Raw genomic sequence first — 19,508 nt, 5'->3', positions numbered from 1 at the left:
CTTTGCTCTTGTTTGGAACTCTGCATTCAGATGCTTTTATCTTTCCATTTCTCACTTGCTTTTCACTTCTCTTCTTTTCACAGCTATTTGTAAGGTCTCCCCAGACAGCCATTTTGCTTTTTTGCATTTCCTTTCCATGGGGATGATCTTAGTCCCTGTCTCCTGTACAATGTCACGAACCTCATTCCATAGTTCATCAGGCACTCTATCTATCAGATCTAGGCCCTTAAATCTATTTCTCACTTCCACTGTATAATCATAAGGGATTTGATTTAGGTCATACCTGAGTGGTCTAGCGGTTTTCCCTACTTTCTTCAATTTCAGTCTGATTTTGGCAATAAGGAGTTCATGATCTGAGCCACAGTCAGCTCCTGATCTTGTTTTTGTTGACTGTATAGAGCTTCTCCATCTTTGGCTGCAAAGAAAGTAATCAATCTGATTTCGGTGTTGACCATCTGGTGATGCCCATGTGTAGAGTCCTCTCTTGTGTTGTTGGAAGAGGGTGTTTGCTATGACCAATGCATTTTCTTGCCAAAACTCTATCAGTCTTTGTCCTGCTTCATTGCACATTCCAAGGCCAATTTTGCCTGTTACTCCAGGTTTTTCTTGACTTCCTACTTTTGCATTCCAGTTCCCTATAATGAAAAGGACATCTTTTTTGGGTGTTAGTTCTAAATAGTCTTGTAGGTCTTCATGGAACCATTCACCTTCAGCTTCTTCAGTGTTACTGGTTGGGGCATAGGCTTGGATAACGGTGATATTAAATGGTTTGCCTTGGAGACGACCAGAGATCATTCTATCGTTTTTGAGATTGCATCCAAGTACTGCATTTTGGACTCTTTTGTTGACCATGATGGCTACTCCATTTCTTCTGAGGGATTCCTGCCCACAGTAGTTTTGAAAAGTGTTACCACATTCCCATACCCGGAGTAATACCCGGGCTGCCTGGGTGAAAACCAGGAGTCTTAACTGCTAGACCATATGGGAAGTGCTGTGTTATAGTACAGTAAGTGGTGACCAAAACCTTCCCCAAGAAAAACAAATGTGAGAAGGCAAAGTGGTTGCCTGAGGAGGCCTTCAAAACAGCTGAGAAAATAGGAGAAGTGAACAGCAAACAAGAAAAGGAAAGATATACCCAATGAAATACAGACTTCCAGAGAATAGCAAGGAGAGATAAGAAAGTCTTTGTAAGTGAAAAGTGCAAGAATTAGAGGAAAATAAAAAATTGTGAAGAGTATAGATCTCTTCAGGAAAACTGAAGACACCATAGGAATGCTTCATACAAAGACAGACACAATAAAGGACAGGAAATTCAAATGCCTAACAGAAGCAAATGAGATTGAGAAAAGATAGCAAGAATGCACAGAAGAATTATACAAAAATGGTCATAATGACCCAGATAGAGATGATGTTGGTGTCACTCATGTAAAGCCAGACATACTAGAACATGAAGTCAAGTGGGCCTTAGGAAGCGTCACTACAAGCAAAAGTAGTGGAGGTGATGGAATTCCTGCTGAGCTGTTTAAAACATCCTAAAGAATGAGACTGTAAAAGTGCTGCATTTAAAATTTCACCAAATTTGGGGAACTCAGCAGTGTCCACAGTGCTGGAAAAGGTCAGTTTTCATTCCAATGGAAAAAAAAAAAAAACGCAATTCCAAAGAATCTTCAGCCTATCATGCCATTGTGCTCATTTCACTTGCTAGCAAGATAATGCTCAACATCCTTCAAGCTAAGCTTCACAATACATGAAATGAGAACTTCCAGATGTACAAACTGGTTTGAGGAACCTGTGATCAAATTGTCAACATCCATTGGATCATAGAGAAAGCAAGGAAATTCCAGAAAAAAATCTACATCTGCTTCACTGACTATGCTAAAGCCTTTCACTGTGTGGACCACAACAAACTGTGGAAAATTCTTAAGAGAATGGGAGTAGCAGATCACCTTACCTGTCTCCTGAAAGTCTGTATGTCGGTCAAAAAGTGGCAGTTAGAATCAGACATGGAACAACTAAAAGATTTTAAATTGGGAAAAGAGCATGACAAAGTATACATTGTCACTCTGGTTATTGAACTTGTATGTAGGAAAAATCATTCGATAGGCTGGACTGCATAAATCCCAAGATGGAATCAAGATTGCTGGGAGAAATATCAACATCCAGTTAAGAAGATGACACCACACTAATAGCAGAAAGCAAAGAACTAAAGACTAATTAATAAGGAGAGGAGATGAAAAAAGCTGGCTTAAAACTCAACATTCAAAAAACTATTCACAAAAAGACACTCAACTTTCATGGCATCCAGTCTCACCACTTCATGGCCTAGACCACCCCCTAGTCGTTATCCTTGGGGCTGCCTCTCCCCAGCTTCAGTCATGCAGTTCTGGAGGAAATTGGCAGTCATGTGTGCTGCTGGGTCAGGGTCAATGACCATATAAAGCCAATCATAGGACACCATGGCCCTGCCAGAATGGCTGACCTAGGGCTGTACATGTGAACTGAGGTATGTCATTCAGAGAAAAACCTTCAACTCTAATGGCTCTGAGCTTCTTTCCTTACTGGAAGATGCTTTCAGGATATAAAACTCTAGTGCATGTAGCTTGACTTCCTCACTAGGTGTAGAAGCCTTAAGGAGGAATGTTGTGAGACTAAGACCATCAAAGAAGAGGGAAGGGAAAGAGCGAGGGTGAGAGAGAATTGATGACTTCTGATTTATTGGGTCCAGTTTGGGGATGGTTCCTGTCAACTGTGATTGAGACTTTGTTTTAGATCTTTCCCGATCATTGTACACCTCCCAGACTCAAACAGAGACATATATTTGTTTCACCACCATTACGAGTGAAACCCTTTATTCTTTAATGGGAGTAGGGTTTGCAGCCCACCAAATACAGTTCACCAGCATCCTGGGCAGGAGTACCCTAAGTGTGAGTGAGTGTTTGCTCAGAGCGGCCTTACTGATTCCTGAGCCACACCAAGCATATACACTGCCTGTGCCAGGCCAATCCTGTCATTTCCTCGATCATAAACCGAGAAGTACTGCCTCAGGAAGACGTCACCCAGGATCCAGGTCTGTAGATATACTCACTGTGTTCTCTTTAAAGGTGGTATAGCGGTGTTTCTAGAATCCTGGGGGAGTCAGAGACACACACCAGTCAGCCTGAGCTCTTACCTGTGACTCCCACCAATATTCAGACCCAGCAAAATTCTTGATTTTATTTCCCTATTTTGGTAAGTATTAAGGGGTTTTATGAGCAGCAGGGGATGTGAGAGTTCATCCAAAACCAAAATGGGACAAGACATGTACTTGCCATGAGGAAGGGTTTCGGGGAGGGGAGAATTGGGTGTTGGGGATACAGCAAAATGATAAGAAACAACGTCCTACTGTAGAGCATAAGGTGCCGGGAGCCAGCTTGAGGAATCCCACCCGTGACAAGGTAATGCAGAAGGAAGCCTGACAAAAGGCAAGGACGTGATCAGGCTTCAGGGGTTCCCCCCTGGAATTTCCTGAGCATCCACCCCCCAAGACCAGAGTCTGCCTGCTTTACTGTTTTGCTTTCCACCTACTCTTCTGTCATTAACAGGGGGCTGTACCCCCACCACCTTTTTCTGGAAAAAACTTAATTTCGAGCTTTTAGATAATAAATCTCCTGGGCATAATATGAGTGTTTCAATCCAAAAACCCCTCTGATGGTTTTCTAGCCTGCCTGCAGGACTCTTACAGCTGTGCATGTGATTGTTTGTGGCCTCCTGACAGAGGGAGGCACAGGAAGCTTCAAACATTCTAGGAATGTAGGGGCTTCCAAGGAGTCAAAATCATTAGAATAGGACTGATTAAAGGTTTCATTTGTTGAGCCAATACTTGCTGCCAAATTTTCACATATTTTATTTGTTGATATAGTTGGCATATAGAAAAAACAAGTAGCAACATTAGATCTTTGAGTTAAGTACCTTCTTTGTTATAACCCACTGCGCCTTTGTTCAATAAAAATGTAACTTTAGTGCTTTAAGGAGATGCAGATTAAAGAAAAACACTTCAGGGGAAACGAGATCAACATTCATTAAGAAAGAGAGCCAAAAAGTTAGCAAGCCTCTTGGCCAGAAGATAATGTAAATCACCTGAGACCTTTTGTATACAAAAAGATATACAGAAAGGGTCAGGACTGCTGCCCCTGCATGACTCTGTATCTTCCATTATGTAAAATTTAGGGTATATAAACACTTTTTGAACAATAAAGTTGGAGGGGGATTTGCACAAGCCTGGCCTCCCCCGTGTTGATTCTTTCTCTTGCTCCCTCCCTCTCATTTTCAGGCTGATACCTTGGAATGTGGAGGCTCACTGAGTCTACTTACTTGCTCAGGCTTCAGAGACCCACGTGAGAGGGAACCCAAGGCGGGTCACCCTCCGCTATTCAGGCGGTGCCTGTGGCACAACATAGATGGTGCAAGTTCCTTGTCTGGAACTTTATTGGTTTTCCACGTAAACCAAGTTAATCAGTCTCTTTTCTCCACTAAATTTTCCTACTACGCTTTTTCTTCCTAATCTAATCTTATATTAATAAATAAATAAGTCTTTTCTCACCAACACCGTCCCTGCTTTGAATTCCCTGGATCCACCAGGGCTGGACCCCGGCAAGAAGGAACTATATTCAATCTCCAGTGATAAACCTCATAAAAAAGAATATACATTCTTAAACCAATATATAGTTTTTATGTGTGTAACTGAGTCACATTGCTGTGCAGAATAACTGAAAGCAACACTGAAGATCAGCCATAGTTCAATAAATTTTTAGAAAAGAACAAGAGTGTCCATAGTTCTCCTCACTCCCTGTTTCTCTCTTCTGACTCCTGCTCCCTGTTTTCTCTGAAGACAATGCCATTCTCCCCCTGCATCCCCACAATCTGAACTTTATTTTAAAAACTATTTTGTATTGGAGTATAAGTAATTAACAATATTCTGAGTTTCAGGTGGACAGTAAAGGGCCTCAACTGTATGTATCCGGGTATGCTGGTTCCAAAGATACCCCTCCCATCCAGGTTGTCATATAACTGAGCAGAGTTCCCTGTGCTACAAAGTAACTCTTTGCTAGTTATCCATCTTAAATAGAACAGTGCCCACAACACGTTCTTGAAGACTTAACTCAGGAACTCTGGGAAGATTCCTTCGGCCCGCACTCACCCTCTTTGGCCACTCCAGGCTTGATTGGGTAACTTACTCTGGTTCCCCATCCCCACCAGTCAGTCCGTGGCCCTCATAACCCCCAGTAAGTCCCCAGTGCCCCAATGCAGAGCACCTTGGGATGCCATTTGTATGGAATCCAGTACAGTTTTGCCCAGAACCAAGCAACTCTCCACATGGCTCCATGAGTTTACAGTTTTATAGTACCTGAAATTCCCTTCCTTCCTCAAAGTATTCTTTCAGCCCATTAGCCAGCTCTGAACTCCCCTAAGGAGCTGATATGAAGCCTCCACTCTGTGTCAGGGCTGAGCAGTCATTGTGCAGCCTTTATTCACATTAGCATCCAGGCTCCCCACAGAGCGGTCAGGTATCCCAACTCACAAAGGGGACAAACGGCCAGAGTGAGGGGAAGATACATCTGAGAACTAGGGTGACCATGTAATTTATCATCCAAACCAGGAAAACTGTGAGAAGGAAAGGGAGACTGTTAAACCCTATGGTGGGAGAGCACACTGGGAGTGTCCCCAGTCGTTCTCTTTTTCATATGGCCTATTTCATGACCACTGGAGCTGACTTTTATGTTCATGCATCTGAGGGTTCAGATTGAATTGAAGCACTTTGAGGACTGAGGACCATAGTGTTCCCCTCTCCTTGTGATTCCCACCATGCCAACATGGTGTGGAGTCTCCACATTTATTTCAGAATGATCAGTGTCCCAGACAGCCCTTTAATCTCAAGCGGTTCATTTTGTGGCAGGCTCTGTCAGACTTTATTTTTTTGGGCTCCTAAACCACTGCAGATGATGATTGCAGCCATGAAATTAAAAGACGCTTACTCCTTGGAAGAAAAGTTATGACCAACCTAGATAGCATATTCAAAAGCAGACATTACTTTGCCGACTAAGGTCCGTCTAGTCAAGGCTATGGTTTTTCCTGTGGTCATGTATGGATGTGAGAGTTGGTCTGTGAAGAAGGCTGAGCAACGAATAATTGATACTTTTGAACTGTGGTGTTGGAGAAGACTCTTGAGAGTCCCTTGGACTGCAAGGAGTTCCAACCAGTCCATTCTGAAGGAGATCAGCCCTGGTTGTTCTTTGGAAAGAATGATGCTAAAGCTGAAACTCCAGTACTTTGGCCACCTATGTGACGAGTTGACTCATTGGAAAAGACTCTGATGCTGGGAGGGATTGGGGGCAGGAGGAGAAGGGGATGACAGAGGATGAGATGGCTGGATGGCATCACTGACTCTGTGGACATGGGTCTGAGTGAACTCCGGGACTTTGTGATGGACAGGGAGGCCTTGCGTGCTGTGACTCATGGGGTGGCAAACAGTCAGACACGACTGAACGACTGAACTGAACTGAACTGGCCCGGCAACAGGGCTCAGCAACATCTGCAATAGTGCTACATGGCCTGCAGAGGGCGACGTCCTAGCAGCTGCAGCACAAGGGTGTCTGAAGTTCCTATTTGAGAACCACCCTTCAGGGTTCTCCCCTCACCTTGAGGATGTAGGCTTGAGTTAGCACTGGGTATTTGATGCCGTTGATAGTGAAAATAATAGAGAACAGGGTATTTACCACAAAACATGACACATAGTTTAGCTAGAGAGAGAGCGAGAGAGGTTAGCCCTGGATATCCTTCTTGTGTGTGGAGACTGGGAGTGACTGGGGGCATGACCCTTCTCCTCGGAATGCCATGGTGTGGTGCTGATGAGCTTCTGGATGTTACTGACCAGTTTTCTTGGGCCAAGGATCAGTGATGTCCACAAGGGCCTCTCAGCTGCCAGAAGAAGCAATAACCTTTCTTTTCATGGAGATGCTGAGAGACAGTGTGACAAAGAGGACATCAAGGCCCCTCTGAGTCTCCCCAGAGCTGCCCCCTTCCCAATTGTCTCCTCATCTTTTGTGCTTTGTCTCTTCATCTTTTGTGCTGACTCTTTTCCTTTGCTCTCCACATGGCACCTTCCTTGGCATCCTTGAATGCAGTATTTGAATACTGCAGGATGTTTTGTATCTTGACACAAGCTGGTCTTCCTTCCTAAAAGAGTCCCCCTCCCCTTTGACTAGCAAATTTCTCCTCATCTTCCAGATTCCAGTAAAATTATCATTGCTTCAGGGAAGTCTTTGCCTCGTTATTTATCAGTCTCCTGTCTTGGTCACTTTCTGTAGACCCTTTCTCATGTATGCTGCTGCTGTAAAGTCACTTCAGTCGTGTCTGACTCTGTGCACCAAGCTCCCACATCCCTGGGATTCTCCAGGCAAGAACACTGGAGTGGGATGCCATTTCTTTGTCCAATGCATGAAAGTGAAAAGTGAAAGTGCTGTCACTCAGTCGTGTCTGACTCTTTGCCACCCCATGGACTGCAGCCTACCAGGCTGCTCCGTCCATGGGATTTTCCAGGCAAGAGTACTGGAGTGGGGTGCCCCTCATGTCTAGCATGTACAAGTCACAATCACCATGTCACCCTCACATCCAAGAAGGCAGATGCACAAGAAATAACACACACACATAGTGAATTGTGTCTTTGGTACATGCTCATGACACACACACATAGTGAATTGTGAAAGTAACAATTCACTATGTGTGTGTGTCATTTCTTTTTGCCTCTGCCTTCTTAGATGTGAGGGCGAGTTTTATTCTCATTGCCTCCCTAACGTTCTGGCACACAGTGGATGCCCAATGCTTGTCTGTTTAGTGAAAGAATGAAGACTGTGAAAATAATCAATGAGGAACATCCAGAGAGCTGTATCTGGTGGGAAACAAGTAATGCGTCAGCCACAGAGTGAAGCTGGAGATTCGCAGGAACAGTAGATTCTCATAATGGAGGGAGAGAGGGGCTCCTCTGGGAGAGGGTGTCTCCTAGCACTGCTCCTACAACCAGCTCCGACCCTGAGACCCTGGCCAGGAAATACATGACTAGCCCACAGAAACTCCAAAGGACAGGTCAGCTGTTGTCTGAGGGTTTCACAGAGAATCTTATCATTTATGCCTCTTGTCCTCAGGTCACTCCTGGATACCCCATTCCTGATTCTCTGTTCTAGCCCCTGCCCCACTGTATGCCCACGTACGTGGGGTGTCTTTTTTTTTTTTTTAGTTGCTTTTAAGTCTTTAGACTCAGCCAACCTCTCTCCACTGCTGGGTAGCTGCTCCCTAAGAAGACCAGTTATACCCATTTGATCAAAAATTTCCCTATCTTTAAACTGACATTTATCTGTGCTGAGAATTTCCTTGGTCCCAGGTAGCCCTGGACAGTTGGTCATCTTATAACTCTGTTCAGGCTGGTGTAATCCTCCCTGATCCTCTTTTCAGCACACTAGAGAGTCCTCTAACCATGCTCCACACCTCACAGGGCAGTGGGTGCAGCCCTCTCCCAGGTGCACAGACCTCTCTGGACCCTTTTAGTACCCTGGTCAGAGCCCTGGTAGGAAGGCCTGGGGATTATGAACGCACAGGTTGTTTGCGTATCTATGTGTTTATGTGTTTGTTTGTATATGTATTTGTATGTGACTCTAATTGTGCTCTTGTGTCTCTGACTGGCTATGCATGTTTGTACGTGTCTCTGTTTATATGTGTCTGCTTGTGTGTTTCCATGTGTCTGTGTGTCTGTCTGTGTCCTTGTGGGTGGTGTATATGTCTGTGTCACTATGTGTCTGAGAATCCATTTGTGTGTGTCTGCCTGTGTCCGTGTACGGATGTGGTGCATCACTCGGGCTGACCCTCAGAGGGAGAGGCTTACCGGTCCATGTGTACATGCCAGTCTCCCGCTTGAATCAATGGTATTCAGTTGAGCGTTCCCTGGTAGTAGGCTTGTCCATCCCTCCAAAAATCACCACACTGCCCCTCCCCTGTATCTGTAGAGAGAAAAGAGGGGGAGATCTTTGGAGGACAGTAACAACAGCACTGTTGGAGAGCTTGTATTTGTGCCTGTCTACCCATCAAGGCCCCAATAAAGTCTCCATTTACAGTTGCAGAAATCGAGGCTAGGAGTGATTGAGAACCAGAGTGAGATCAGTTACTGGCTAATGAGTAGCACAAAGGAGGTTAGAAGCAGATTCACATGGCTGGGCTCCACCCACTATGCCTTCTGAAGAGGCCCAGGACCTCCTGCTACCTGTGTGCTCAGAAACCCTCAGATGAGAGGGTGCTGAAGAGTGTTTGTTTTCCCCTTGTCCAGCTTGTAATTTGTCAGGAAAATCAAAGCCTGGGAGTGCTAAGGATGTGGGTTCTGGTCTCCCAGAGTTTGCTCCACTGGCCTGTGACCTCTACTGTTAAAGGGTCCCACACTCAGAAGAGACCACACCTCTCCTCTCCCTTTTTCTTTTTTTCTCCCTGTCTTAAAATGACTTCTGTTTCTTGAACATGGGATCCCACATTTTGTTTTGTGTCCCACATTTTTATTTTTCACTGGCTACTGAAAATTGGGTAGCTGGTCCTGGGCTCCCAGTGGAATGCTAATGAGGAATGAAAGATATTCACCATCATTCTCCTTCCTTCCTTATCAAATTAATAAGCAAATCCTACTGCTTTTCTCTCCAACTTGTTTTGTGTTTCCTTCCATTAGTCTTCCTCCTCACTCACCCCCATAACCAAGTTACTAGTCTTGAGCCCAGGAGCAGGCATGTATTCCAATAAAACATTATTTATAAACACAAGTGGTGGTGCCAGGTTGGGCTCTGGGGCCATAGTTATCCTGGCTTAGATTATCTCTCAAGATACTTCTTTATCAAGAGTTCTATAATTTTCATGCAACTGAAAGCACCTTACAGCTAATTTGGAGAAAGGGATTGTCCATCTCAGACTTACTTGCTGAAGTAGAAGGCAAAAACAGGCTCAGAAATGGCACCTTGATTCTTCAGGTTGTCAAAGATGGGGATGGCTCCAGTGAAGGATATGTTGGGGTAGTTCAAGCCCAAGGTGCCATCAAAAGGTATACCCTCAAACCCGGATTCCGCCAGGCTTAGACTGAACGGCTGGTCAGTGCTTACAAGGGCCCCAATCTGTGGGAGAGAAGAGTGGTCCCACTTACAGATACATGAAGTGGTGCTAGAACTGGGTTGGGGTACATTGCCATTACATCCTTAAAGAAGAATTTAGGCTGGGCTGTGTCTTTGGTGGACCTCAACGTTAGAACAAGGTGGGAGGGGAATTTGGGTTCCATTTGTGTGAGGTTGTGATTTTAAAACATCTGCCCCTCTGAAAAACACCACCTGAGTGAGTCAAATTGGCCTCATGGCTTCTGTAAAGGTGGGTCAACCAAGAGTCAGGCCAGGACCCACTGGTGCCACCTTGTGGACATAATGAGTCGAGAGCAAGATAGCCTTCTCTTTGGCATGATGTAATGACAGGAATGGACTGCATTCTCTGTAAGGAACTGTAGATTCTGCATCTGCCCCGGAAGGCAGAAGCTGAGAACCCAATATTACTTGCAGGGTTCTATGAAATTATTGCCTGGGAAATTCACTTTTGGGGATATGTGTGTATTTCTGTGAATGTGTATGAAAGAAAGAGAGAGAAGGGAACTACTTAAGTACTTTGGAGAGGCAGGTAATAGGTTTTATTAGACTCTCAAAGGTCTCCTAGAGTGAGAACTCATTTATCAAGGCCCCTGACATCTCTGGCATCCAGTTTCCCACTCTGAATATTTGAAGCCCTTGGCTACTCCCACGGTGCCCAGATCAGTTTTATCATGTCCCAAAAACCCCGCAGCAAGTGCAATCTTGAAAAGCCAGCCCAGCTCCACCACATACCATATGTGTGACCTCAGCAAGGCCCTTGCTATCTGTACCTCAGTTTCCTCATATGTCTCATGAGCTATTCAGACCATTTGCTGTGTGGGGTTGTTGCAGATTAAACCAGTTATCACCTGAAAGTGCCTGGAACAGTCTGTGAATATAAAAGTGGGTGCTTTTATCCCCTCTTCTTGCTCCTAGAGAAATGAACCTTGAACTGCTCATGGGCAGAGGAGCTGCAACTCCAAACCTCAAACCACTCTCTTGGTTAGCTAATCTGTTTGCTCATGTGTCACCATGGGCAATGCCTCCCCAGACATATGATCCTGTGGATAAGATGGCCAATATCTATGGGAGTTAGGCAAGGAAGGGTCCTGCCAGATGGTCCTGCATCTGTTTTGTAAGCAGAGGTCACTCCATAACCAGTCCTGACTCAGCTTCTGTTTACACGTTACCCGAACAGTGTCATAAGCAAGAAATCACTTTATGCTCCCAGATCCATAGGCGATGCTGAAGGTCTTTTGGGTAGGCCGGAAGGTGGAAGACTTTTAATGTCTGTACCTAAATTGCCTCACTGGAGAAGGGAATGGCAAGCCACGTCAGTATTCTTGCCTTGAGAACCCCCAAATAGTATGGGGTTTCATAATAGTATGAAAAGGAAAAATGATAGGATACCAAAAGAGGAACTCCCCAGGTCATTAGGTACCCAATATGCTACTGGAGGTCATGGAGAAATAATTCCAGAAAGAATGAAGGGAAGGAGACAAATCAAAAACAATACCTAGTTGTGGATGTTGTTGGATGTGGTGATAGAAGAAAGATCCGATGCTGTAAAGAGCAATACTGCATAGGAACCTGGAATGTCAGATCCATGAATCAAGGCAAATTGGAAGTGCTCAAACAAGAAATGGCAAGGGTGAACGTCGACATTCTAGGAATCAGCAAACTAAAATGGACTGGAATGGGTGAATTTAACTCAGATGATCATTATATCTACTACTGTGGGCAGGAATCCCTCAGAAGAAATGGAGTAGCCATCATGGTCAACAAAAGAGTCCAAAATGCAGTACTTGGATGCAATCTCAAAAACAACAGAATGATCACTGTTCGTCTCCAAGGCAAACCATTCAGTATCACAGTTATCCAAGTCTATGCCCCAACCAGTAACGCTGAAGAAGCTGAAGTTGAACGGTTTTATGAAGACCTACAAGACCTTTTAGAACTAACACCCAAAAAAGATATCCTTTTCATTATAGGGGACTGGAATGCAAAAGTAGGAAGTCAAGAAAAACCTGGAGTAATAGGCAAATTTGGCCTTGGAATGCAGAATGAAACAGGGCAAAAACTAATAGAGTTTTGCCAAGAAAATGCACTGGTCATAGCAAACACCCTCTTCCAACAACACAAGAGAGGACTCTACACATGGGCATCACCAGATGGTCAACACCAAAATCAGATTGATTACTTTCTTTGCAGCCAAAGATGGAGAAGCTCTATACAGTCAACAAAAACAAGACCAGGAGCTGACTGTGGCTCAGATCATGAACTCCTTATTGCCAAAATCAGACTGAAATTGAAGAAAGTAGGGAAAACCGCTAGACCATTCAGGTATGACTTAAATCAAATCCCTTATGATTATACAGTGGAAGTGAGAAATAGATTTAAGGGCTTAGATCGGATAGATAGAGTGCCTGATGAACTATGGAATGAGGTTCGTGACATTGTACAGGAGACAGGGATAAAGACCATCCCCATGGGAAAGAAATGCAAAAAAGCAAAATGGCTGTCTGGGGAGGCCGTACAAATAGCTGTGAAAAGAAGAGAGGTGAAAGCAAAGGAGAAACGGAAAGATATAAGCATCTGAATGCAGAGTTACAAAGAATAGCAAGAAGAGATAAGAAAGCCTTCTTCAGCAATCAATGCAAAGAAATAGAGGAAAAGAACAGAATGGGAAAGGCTGGAGATGTCTTCAAGAAAATCAGAGATACAAAGGGAACATTTCACACAAAGATGGGCTCCGTAAAGGACAGAAATGATCTGGACCTAACAGAAGCAGAAGATATTAAGAAGAGGTGGCATGAATACACAGAAGAACTGTACAAAAAATATCTTCATGACCCAGATAATCATGATGATATGATCACTAATCTAGAGCCAGACATCTTGGAATGTGAAGTCAAGTGGGCCTTAGAAAGCATCACTAAAAACAAAGCTAGTGGAGGTGATGGAATTCCAGGTGAGCTGTTTCAAATCCTGAAAGATGATGCTGTGAAAGTGCTCCACTCAATATGGCAACAAATTTGGAAAACTCAGCAGTGGCCACAGGACTGGAAAAGGTCAGTTTTCATTTCAATTCCAAAGAAAGGCAATGCAAAAGATTGTTCAAACTACTGCACAATTGCACTTATCTCACATGCTAGTAATGTTCAAAATTCTCCAAGCCAGGCTTCAGCAATATGTGAACCGTGAACTCCCTGATGTTAAACCTGATGTTAGAAAAGGCAGAGGAACCAGAGATCAAATTGCCAACATCCGCTGGACCATGGAAAAAGCAAGGGAGTTCCAAAAATACATCTATTTCTGCTTTATTGAGTATTTCAACACCTTTGACTGTGTGGATTACAAGAAACTGGAAAATTCTGAAAGAGATGGGAATACCAGACCACCTGACCTGCCTCTTGAGAAATCTGTATGCAGGTCAGGAAGCAACAGTTATAACTGGACATGAAACAACAGACTGGTTCCAAATAGGAAAAGGAGTACGTCAAGGCTGTCCATTGTCACCCTGCCTGTTTAACTTATATGCAGAGTACATCATGAGAAACGCTGGAACTGAAGAAACACAAGCTGGAATCAAGATTGCAGGGAGAAATATCAATAACCTCAGATATGCAGATGACACCACCCTTATGGCAGAAAGTGAAGAAGAACTAAAAAGCCTCTTGGTGAAAGTGAAAGAGGAGAGCGAAAAAGTTGGCTTAAAGCTCAACATTCAGAAAATGAAATCATGGCATCTGGTCCCATCACTTCATGGGAAATAGATGGGGAAACCGTGGAAACAGGGTCAGACTTTATTTGGGGGGGCTCCAAAATCACTGCAGATCGTGACTGCAGCCATGAAATTAAAAGACGCTTACTCCTTGGAAGAAAAGTTATGACCAACCTAGATAGTATATTCAAAAGCAGAGACATTACTTTGCCGACTAAGGTCCGTCTAGTTAAGGCTACAGCTTTTCCTGTGGTCATGTATGGATGTGAGAGTTGGACTGTGAAGAAGTCTGAGTGCCGAAGAATTGATGCTTTTGAACTGTGGTGTAGGAGAAGACTCTTGAGAGTCCCTTGGACTGCAAGGAGATCCAACCAGCCCACTGTAAAGATCAACCCTGGGATTTCTTTGGAAGAAGTGATGCTAAAGCTGAAACTCCAGTACTTTGGTCACCTCATGCGAAGTGTTGACACATTTAAAAAGACTCTGATGCTGACAGGGATTGGGGGCAGGAGGAGAAGTGGACGACCGAAGATGAAATGGCTGGGTGAGATCACGGACTCAATGGGCATGAGTCTGAGTGAACTCCGGGAGATGGTGGTGAACAGGGAGGCCTGGCATGCTGCAATTCATGGGGTTACAAATAGTCTGACACGACTGAGTGACTGAACTGTACTGACCTAACTTGTGTAGCTGCAGACAAAAGAGATGAGTGTCATCAGGTGCCAAGGGTGGAAAACAGGAGCGGCAGGGTAAGTGAAAGATGGTCCGGGTAGGGGGTGTCAATATTCCCAACAGGCTGCACTGGGGCAAAAGAGGGATGGCACCCAAAAGTCAGATTAGCCTGTGTCAAGGACAACCTGGAATTCCTGAAGGGGTGTTCCAATGGTAATGTTACCTATGTACAGCATCTACAGGGAGAAGAAGGGAGTGGGTTTTCCAGAACTGGCTACCCTCTATTCGCACTTGCTGCCTCCCTTTGGGTGTCACATATATCTTGAGATCACTTTCTAACCACTGTGCAGCTCACTGCCTTTGATAACAGTGGTGTCTGCAATTGATATATATTTTCCTGTGCTACATTGTATGCAGGATATTGTTTTGTCACCAGGCTTTGAAGTGATACCTCTTTCATGGCAAGCCCAGAGGCATATCCACTGGGCCTCTAGGACCGCTGGACACCTTATGGTGCCTTCATTTGAGAAGCTCTGTAGTCTCTTCAAACCCAGCATTCACATCCTCTTCTCCAGGAGGTCCTTCTTGATCAACTCCAGCCACTCCCTCAGAACTCAGACCACATCCAATTAACACCGCACAGGTGACCCTTTCACTTGACAAGTATTTACTCTTTGCCTATCTCTCAGGCTGGCATGGGCATCCTAGAAAACAAAATAAGCCCTTTTCTAATCTAAAAACTGTAAGCACTGTGATAGATTCTTATGGCCTTACACGGAATACGGGTTCAGTAACATTTTACTGCTGTGGTTCTTGCATCTGTGGAAACTGAATTCCTCTGCCTGGGGATTCACAGTTGCTTTGCAGTTGGTTCTACCTTTTCATCAGAGATGATTCACTCTTTGTCTGTAACTGAGTGACTCCCTTAGTTCGGAAGGATCTGCTGTTGCTGCTGCTGCTGCTAAGTCACTTCAGTCATATCCGATTCTGTGCAACCTCATAGACAGGAGCCCACCAGGCTCCCCCATCCCAGGGATTCTTCAGTCAAGAACACTGGAGCGGGTTGCCATTTCCTTCTCCAATTCAGGAAAGTGAAAAGTGAAAGTGAAGTTGCTCAGTCATGTCCGACTCTTAGTAACCCCATGGACTGCAGCCTACCAGGCTCCTCCAACCTTGGGTTTTTCAAGGCAAGAAAACTGAAGTGGATCGCTGTTGCCTTCTCCTCAGAAGGAATAATCTCCATCAAACTAATGACACATCTTTGACACAGAAATGGATGTCTACCTGCTACCTAGTAATTTCTGGGCTCAGTCACCAAGACCAAGAGTTGAGGAAGATAGAGCCTTCTCCTTTGGATGGGGTCTCTGTTGCCCAGGGTTTCTATCTCCTGCAGAAACCTCCTGGATCCCCAGCCCCAACATCCCACCCATCACCTCCAGAAGACCCCAGTGCTAGGCTAGAACACCAGGGGGTGCTGTGGAGCACCATCCTCCCAAAATACTCACATCCGTGATGTTCCTCAGGGGGTGAATAGTTCTATTTGAGACAGGAGAAGAAATATGGAACAGTCTGTAAGTATGTTCCTTCAGGAAATTGTTCAGCATGTTTTTTTCACTGAGGTTTTTCTCATGGTCTTCACTTTTGTTAGAGGTATTCTTTCATCGAGCATTTGACCAAAAAAAAAAAAAAACGACAACAACAAAGAAACAGCTACAATTAGTTGTCAGTGTTAAGGTATAACTGTCATTGTAATGGCACTGCGTATTTTCCAATCATTTTTATGAGTCACCTTATTATCAGAATTTTATGCATATTCCATGGCAAAGGCATAGGTTTGAATAAAGATTATGTTCTCTAATGTTGGGTAGGCCGTATGAACATGTGGGGTCTCAGTGTCCCCTCAGTAAATGGTGGAATGTAATGATTCAAATCCTCCAAATAGAATATTTTGAGGATAGTGAAGTGATGGATATAAGGTGCCTGATAAATAGGAAGTCTCAACAATGACAGCCATTAGCACTGCTGTTGCCATCCCACTGTATCCTTCTCACAGAAGCTCAGGCAAGGAGGTAGAAGAGGGATTACTGTCCTCTTTTACAAGGGAGGAATTTGAAATGCAAGAGGTTTTGAATTGCCTGTGGTCACCCTGCTTGTCCGATATAAAACAGTGTATAAGTAATTCTCCCAATCTTTCTACAAGTTGAAAGAGAAGAGATAGTCGAAAGAGAAGAGATAGTTGAAAAAAGAATCTAGGAGATAGGGAACAAGTTAGGGAAATGTAGAGGCTCAAGAAGGAAGGATGAGTCAAATGAAAAATTAAAAGAAAACAACACAGAGAGAAAAACATCAGAGCCTTCCAAAGAGATGAAGAGATAAATGATAATGATACAGAGATGAAGACATAGACATGTACACACTGAAGTAGAGAGGGAACATGCTAAATAAAACATGCAAAATAAAAGATAGAAAAGTGCTATTCCACAGGACCACACCTTCATCTGCATTGACTGTGCACTGAAAATTGCAAGGAGTTCCAATTTCAATAGGTCATGACATGACTGGACCCCAAGAGTTGTGCAGCTATGCAAATCTACACCAAGACCTTTGGGACCCACAGTTCCTATAGCAACATACTTATCAATAAGGTAGGGTTGAACTTTAAGATTTTCAGGGAAATATTCCATTCCCTTCTAAAACTGATGAATAGAATAATCAGATGAAAAGAAAAATCACATAAATTAATATGATGTGGCTTACAGTGTCCATACTTACATGACTATGCAATCTCAGAAGGCCACCAGGTCAAGGAGCACAAGCCACTTCATGCTTCTTTCCTGGCTCCAAGTACTCAGGAAAGATCAGGTTCTTAGCATGTAGTGGTGACCCAGAGCCCCTAGTTATATACGCTCTTACATGCCCAAGTTTATCCCTTTAGGCCAATAATAGGTCTGAAAAAACACAAAGGTCTCAATAAAATATTTACCTTCATCAGTGTTGGAGGAAGTTAATGCGGCCATAATAGGGAAGCGGAGATGTGCCTGCAAATGGGACTCTCTGCTCGGGTGGAATGTGCTTCCAAACAAGATGTTCTGCCAAAGAGTCTGGACACAGTCTTGAGTTTAATGGTCCCTTGCAAACGAGGGAACATTCCCTTCTTGTGATAAAGAGGAAGAAAGGGCTCTGGACAGACTCTGCAGTAAACAGGAGTTTCACTCCCCTTGCTGTACAATAACATTTGTGCACCTGCACTGTGCTGAAAAGGCTTAGTCATGCAGTCTGGAATTCTGCCTAGGGGACTTTATAAAAATAAACCTCAGCTTGTTTGCGCAGTTCTCTTTTCCTCCGTCAGGAGTTGTGTCTTTGTTTGTCTCATGTGTGTGTTTTGTCTTTGTGTCATTTTGCTCGCAACATCTGGCGCCCAACGTGGGGCTCGAGTGAAACCAAAAGGGTGAGTAACCCCAGGGGGATTTTATAGCAGGGGAACTTTCAGGAAAATCATGGGGAATTCCTCATCATTATGGACACAATACATGGAGTTGGTCAAAAGACTTCTCCACTCCATAGGCATTAAGGCCTCGACTCGTCAATTGAGTGAGCTCTTTCGCTTGGTGGAGCAATATTGTTATTGGTTTCAATATCAAACTAAGTTACAGTTAAATTTAAAGTAGTAGAAAATAATCCAAAAAAAAAAAAAATTTGAGAAAGCAACATCAGAAGGATAATGTGATCCCTTTGAAGTTGTGGACTTTATGTAGTGCTATAACACAGGCTTTGACCTTGCTATCTACTGATAGTGAAACTAAATCCAATGCTTCAATGAAGGGAGAGGCAATTTATGAGGATGTGCCAGATGTTGGTGGGGCTTCTGCATCGCCTAAAGGTAGAGATACGGGTGAGCCTCCTCCTGTAAATGGTAAAATATCTGATAGTTCAAAATCAGATTTGGAGGCTTCTCTGGTTTCATCAGAAGAGGGCAAAGAGATTAAAAAAAATGACCCATCTATTCCAGGAGTGGTAAAAATCCCGTAAAAAACAGAAAAAATCTACACCTTCTGCTTCTCCTTATGCTTCTCTTTTGCCCACTGCAGTTGATCGGCCCGATGTGGGCAGGGAACATTGTCAGTTCTCCTTTCCTTTGTCTATGTTTTATGATGATGACTTACCTGCTCCTCCTGGTGGTTTTATCAATCCTCCACAATTATTTCCCATCCAGAGACAGCAAAATGCCAATGTGGTAAATGTTCACTACACTCCTTTGGAATATAAAATTTTTAAAGATCTTAAAGCTGCAGTAGTGCAGTACGGTCCTCAATCTCCCTTTGTTTTGGCTATGCTGAAATCACTGGGAAAAGGCAAATTAATCATTCCGTTAGATTGGGAATCTATTGTTCAAGCTGTCTTGGAGGGTTCTCAATGGTTGCAACTTCGTAGCTGATGGAAAAAAAAAAAAAAAAAGCTAAAAAGCAGGCTCAGATTAATAGAAGACAAAATCCCCCCGGTCCTCTCGAGGACAAGCTAATGGGAGAGGGCCATTATCCGGCTTTAAGAGAACAGGCTCAATAGTCTGACCACGACTTACAACAGGTCCGCCAGGTCTTTTTACCAGCATGGCGCCATGTGGTGCCTACTGGCCACGCCCAGCCCTCCTTTGTTAAAACAATGCAAGGCCCCAATGAGCCATATACTGATTTTCTAGCAAGATTGAGGGTAGCTGTAAAACAAGCTATAGGGAGGGATGAGATTTCAGGTTTATTATTACAAACTTTAGCATTTAAAAATGCAAATCCTAAATGCAAGCATATACTGAGACCATTAAAGGGACAGGGTGCATCTGTAGCTAACTATATCAGAGCCTGCTCGGGAGTAAAAAGAGCAGAGCATCAGGCTAATGTCTTTGCTACAGCCTTGGCCAAAGCTATAAGACCACAAAAGGGAGGTAACTG

At 43.9% G+C, this 19,508-nt stretch overlaps 2 pseudogenes; both read right to left on the bottom strand.

The window, feature by feature from the left end:
* Positions 1-2,940: 2,940 nt before the first annotated feature.
* On the bottom strand, positions 2,941-17,390 carry LOC138083443 (pregnancy-associated glycoprotein 1-like; annotated as a pseudogene).
* An 84-nt stretch (positions 17,391-17,474) lies between these two features.
* The window catches only part of LOC138083441 (pregnancy-associated glycoprotein 1-like), a 37,527-nt pseudogene continuing 35,493 nt past the window's right edge, over positions 17,475-19,508 (bottom strand).

The sequence above is a fragment of the Capricornis sumatraensis genome, chromosome 8 (assembly GCF_032405125.1).
Source record: "Capricornis sumatraensis isolate serow.1 chromosome 8, serow.2, whole genome shotgun sequence".
Classification (NCBI taxonomy): Eukaryota; Metazoa; Chordata; class Mammalia; order Artiodactyla; family Bovidae; genus Capricornis; species Capricornis sumatraensis.
Note: the sequence above shows the minus strand (reverse complement) of the source record. Positions and strands in the feature narration are given on the sequence as shown.